The following is a 5,443-nucleotide window of genomic DNA, read 5'->3' on the forward strand; positions in this document are numbered from 1 at the left end:
TGATCTGAACAAAAATTATTGTGATTGGTGGTTTGCTGTGCATGCAGAGCCTGCATGTCACTCACTCAAGTACCCCTGACATGAGAGCCGTGCAAGTTTTCCTTTTGTAGCAAGCAGCAAAATAATTGTAACATGACCTGTTTGAGTTAATTTCCCTACTTAATATCGCACGTCCTAAAAAAAAAAAAAAGATTTTTCAAATTTTTTTTAAATAAAATCTCACGTCCCTGCGATGTGAATATCGCGCATGCGCATATCGCGGTTATCGCCATGACATGATATATCGTTCAGCCCTACTTCTTGTTTACCTAATCAACCCAGTGAAGTGTGAAATCATGCAGAGTTACATAATTACAAACCGCAAAAAACAGCTTAGTAGCCACAATCGGCATCTGCCCCAAACAAGCTCTTTCTCCAGGCCTTCAAAGCTGTTATAGACAACAGATAGGAGTACTACAGAAATCAGACCTCAGATCTTCTTTAATGCTAGATAGAAATGAGGTTTGGACATCTAATCCTTAATCAGCGTCATCTTGATGGGAACAAAAAAATGCTTAACAACTTCCCTCCGATGATGACTACATTCAGCATCTTGCATATTTAATTGAAGACAAATATCGTTGATAGTGGATAATGTTTTTCATATCTACATATTTAGTTTTTCTGGCCTCATGGTTTACATATGTGCAGCAATAAATCTGAGACATACAGCCTGTAGAAGTGAACTATGACAATTCCAAAGGGAAAAACCCAGTGTTTGATTTTGTTTGATTTACTTTGAATAGGACATTGATTGTTAAGGTTACTTGGTTCACACTGAGTGTATAAACAACACCCGAATGTCAAAGGTTCATCTGTGTTTTCTGGCAGTTATCAAATGGCATTTCCACGAAAAATGGCACGCCTGAGGATAAATATAAAATTTGTCGTATGGTCATTGTAGTCTGTTTATTCAGTGATAGTAGAGAGAGACGGGAAGTCATCTAATGTTTGCTCTAAATCTTTGTATTCTATATCTGCTATTTAACATTTTTATTTACTGTACTTTCATATGCAAATAAAATTGTCATTAATTAAAATGACCTCAAAACATCAACGCACATGGTACATAGAAGGTTTGGTTAAAAGTTTGTGTAGTGCTCAGAGCATATGGTGTCATTGAGCAGCTGATTAGTTGATATGGTCCAACTGTGTGCTGGCTTGGCATTTGACGCCCTTATTCAGCTCGGGACGCCCTGAACTCGAGCCGAGGGCGTCCAAAAATATTAATAATTAGAGAGAAGATCGAGAGCTTTTTCGCTTTTAAATGACGAAAAAGGACAAGGACATCCCTCTGTTGGAGGGGCAAAGGAGTCTGGTGGGATTCTTTTCGGAGTATTGAAGATCGTTACCCCGACATCGAAGGTGCCTGCCACAGGACAACATGGAACGTGCGCGATTTGGACGCGATGAGCGGGGGGGTTTTAGTGGAGCACGCGCATGAGCTGCGAGCACCAGGGCCTCGCAGCGGCGAAACTGAGGCTCCATGGTAAACTGTGGTAACATGAAGAGCGGTTTGGGAGCCGAAACAGCCGGCGCTTTAAGAGAGCCGAGCCAAATGATCCGGCTCACTAACGTAAAAAGAGAGTATATAAGGGACGGCCCCGCTCTCGGGGTGGACGCCCTCTCAGCCCTGGTCTGGCGGAAACACTGGCCCCTCAGTGTCTTTCTTAGACGATTGCAAGAAGGCGCAGTTTAGACCCTCCAGAAAAACGCGATCCTGCGATCGCAGAATTTACCTCATAATTAGCAAAATGGCGCAGATTTTTAAAAAGCCGCATATTTATCAAAAGGCCGCATAATCCCCACATTTTTCCACACAAAGTTGAGAAAAAAAAAGTTAACTCTTGAAGTAGTGATGATGGACAGACAGCAAGCGCATTTCGTGGCATCTGCGGGCAGTGGCAAGTACTTCCGGCATCTGCCACGGAGGCCGCTCCGTGGTATCTGTGGCAAGTATATGCCACAGATGTGGTATCTGTGGCAAGTATATGCCATTGATGCCACAACTTGCCGTGGCAAGTATATGCCACAACCATGCCACAACTTGCCGTGGCAAGTATATGCCACAACTTATATGCCACAACTTGCCGTGGCAAGTATATGCCACAATTTATATGCCACAACTTGCCGTGGCAAGTAAATGCCACAAGTTAAGAGTTAAGAGAAGGTTTACGGTAGCTGCCACTCGCCTTCCGTGGCAAATGCTGATATTTAAACCCGTATTTATCGCGTAAAATGTCGCTGTTTTGGCATGACTTTATCGGACTGATCTGTACACAAGACTGATGATTTGTTACTGATGGTCCGATCATATTTTTCAAAAAGATTAAACATTATATGTTCTATAGATTTTACTTGGAGAACGTGGTTTGTTAAAATAAATAAACGTGCTATTTTTATGATAATACTCAAGATATATTATTAGTAAGTTGACATAAAGATCTAACATTGTTGACCAGAGGTGGGAAATAGGCTAACTTGTATACTCAAGTACTGTACTTGTGATTTAGAAATAGCCTACTTGTACTTTAGTTGAGTATGTAAATGGTATGTTACGTAGTAGGCTACTTACCCCACTACAAAACTAAAGTACAAGTAGGCTATTTCTAAATCACAAGTACAGTACTTGAGTATNGTACTCATACTCAGATCTTGTACTTGAGTAAAAGTAGAAGTACCCAGGTCTTGTTCTTGAGTAAAAGTAGAAATACTCAGGCCCCTGCGTCTTTGGCGCCCCGGGGGAACCACTGCTCTAGCAGTGAGTTCATGCCGTTTTATTGTTTTTAACGTTAAGTGCAACTGGTGAAGGTTGGTTGAATTCAATTCAATAGTTTAGTTGAAGTATTCATTTTGAAATGGAAATACTCAAATAAAGTATCCAAGTATTTTGGATTTGTAATTAAGTACAGTACTTGAGTACACATGCTTTGGTACATACCACTGTCAGTAAGTACCAGTACCTCTGGACTGTTTTTAAAGGCAAATCCAGTTCAGATAAACACTTCATTTGAATGAGGCCTAAAACCGTTCCCCATGAGTGACACTGTAAAATGATATTTCCCCATATATAATACCAACACACACACACACACACACACACACACACACACACACATGTGTGTGTGTGTGTGTGTGTGTGTGTGTGTGTGTGTGTGTGTGTGTGTGTGTGTGTGTGTGTGTGTGTGTGTGTGTGTGTGGTGTGGGGTGTGGGGGTGTTGTGTGTGTGTGTGTGGGCCGCCCCCTGGTTCTGCTGATGCAGGACTGGGACTTGTGTCTGTCGGTGAGGAGGGACCCGGACCTGGTGATGCTGCTCACGATGATCCTGTGGTTCTCCGCCCTGGTCTCCATCCTGCTGAACTACATCCGGCAGAACCAGCATCTGGCCCGGCAGCACATGGCGTACGTGAGGGCCCTGCAGAGCCGCTCAGCAGCGCCCCCTGCTGGGGAGGGGGAGGCCTGCGGGAACTCTACTGTGTGAACACACACCTGATCAGGGTCATGTTCAATTCAAAGGTGTTATCATCAGATGCTCAGCAGTTCAGTGTAACATATCAATGAATTCTTCTGACCTTAACAAAGAGAATACAGAAATACAAAATAAGAAATAGTGCAAGAAGTCTATACAGTCAATAGATGATATCCACCACACACAATGTATAAAGAGAGGACTAAACCACAAATAAGCACAAACATTATTAATTAAAAGGCAAAACTAAATGTGTAGATATTTAATCTGAGATAAGAAACTTTTATTTATTTATTTGTTCCCTGATGTGATGTTTTATACTTTAATGATACAACAAATTAATTAAAGTGTACAAAAGTAAAAAAGACCAACATTTTAAATAAACACCTTCATTCCTGAGTTACGTCATGTGATTTGTTTTAGTTTGTTGTTTTTTCCGGGTTTTTCTGAAAAAATCGCTCTGTGCTCGACTACCTCTGCCTGCCTGTTGTTTACTGTGATCATGTCTTCAGGTCTGATGTTTCCCAGAATCCTTAGCGCTCTCACTATTGCCAGTCATCGTGCTGCAGTGACTGCGCAGATATTCAATAATAAACTCTTTAAAACTCATTTAAAGAGTTATTTAAAAGTCCTTTAAAGAGTTCCCCGTTCCTCCACTCATCACCATGAAGGAGTTAGCAGCGAAGAAGAAGTCTGGAGCCCAGAAGAAGGAGGAGAAGCAGGAGCCGCTGGAGGAGGAGGGGGGGGGCGGGGCCGGGGGGACCGGGGGACACGGGGGGGGACCGGGGTTAAAGAGCTAAAGCACCGGGAGCTGGAGCCCTGGCTGTCCTGGTAAAAGCTCCAGGATCATATCGGTTAGCCTGTTAGCATCAACAGCTAACTATCAGAAGCTAACCCTCAGGTGACAGAAGGACTCAGGTCTGGTTCTTCAGTAAAAGAACCAGAGAGAACCTTACTGGGTATACCGGGGGTAAAGCGCTAACGCTCCGGGATCTGGAGCCCTGTCTGTCCGGTAAAAACACTATATCTGTCTGTTAGCCTGTTAGCATAAGCAGCTAACTCACTGTGTCATGCAGCTAACAGGTAGAGGACTGAATGGACTCCAGGTGTGACTGAAGTCTGATCAGAGAGTTGTTCTATGTCACATCATTGATCCAGATCTGTAACTAAAGGTATTAATACACGTAGTCTCAGGAGTAATCTGTGTGTGAAGCAGAAGCAGCGGCTAACCAGTCAACACACAGCTAGCATTGAGAGCTAGCATGTGCTAACTGAAGCTTTCAAACATCACAGATCAAATCATCTAATGTTTATATTAGAGGTTCAGAGGGAAGGAGTACTTCAGTACAAGTACTCGGGTCTAGAGTACAAGTACTCAGGTCTTTAGTACAAGTAGAAGTACTCAGATCTTGTTCTTGAGTAAATGTAGAAGTACTCTGATCTTGTTCTTGAGTAAAAGTAGAAGTACTCAGATCTTGTTCTTGAGTAAATGTAGAAGTACTTAGATCTTGTTCTTGAGTAAAGTAGAAGTACTCTAAAAGTAGAAGTACTCAGATCTTGTTCTTGAGTAAAAGTAGAAGTACTCAGATCTTGTACTTGAGTAAAAGTAGAAGTACTCAGGTCTTGTACTTGAGTAAAAGTAGAAGTACTCAGATCTTGTACTTGAGTAAAAGTAGAAGTACTCAGGTGTTGTTCTTGAGTAAAAGTAGAAGTACTCAGATCTTGTACTTGAGTAAAAGTAGAAGTACTCAGATCTTGTACTTGAGTAAAAGTAGAAGTACTCAGATCTTGTACTTGAGTAAAAGTAGAAGTACTCAGATCTTGTACTTGAGTAAAAGTAGAAGTACTCAGATCTTGTACTTGAGTAAAGTAGAAGTACTCAGATCTTGTACTTGAGTAAAAGTAGAAGTACTCAGATCTTGTTCTTGAGTAAAA

This window comes from Notothenia coriiceps, unplaced genomic scaffold (genome assembly GCF_000735185.1).
Source record: "Notothenia coriiceps isolate Sejong01 unplaced genomic scaffold, NC01 NC01_scaffold00037246, whole genome shotgun sequence".
Taxonomy (NCBI): domain Eukaryota; kingdom Metazoa; phylum Chordata; class Actinopteri; order Perciformes; family Nototheniidae; genus Notothenia; species Notothenia coriiceps.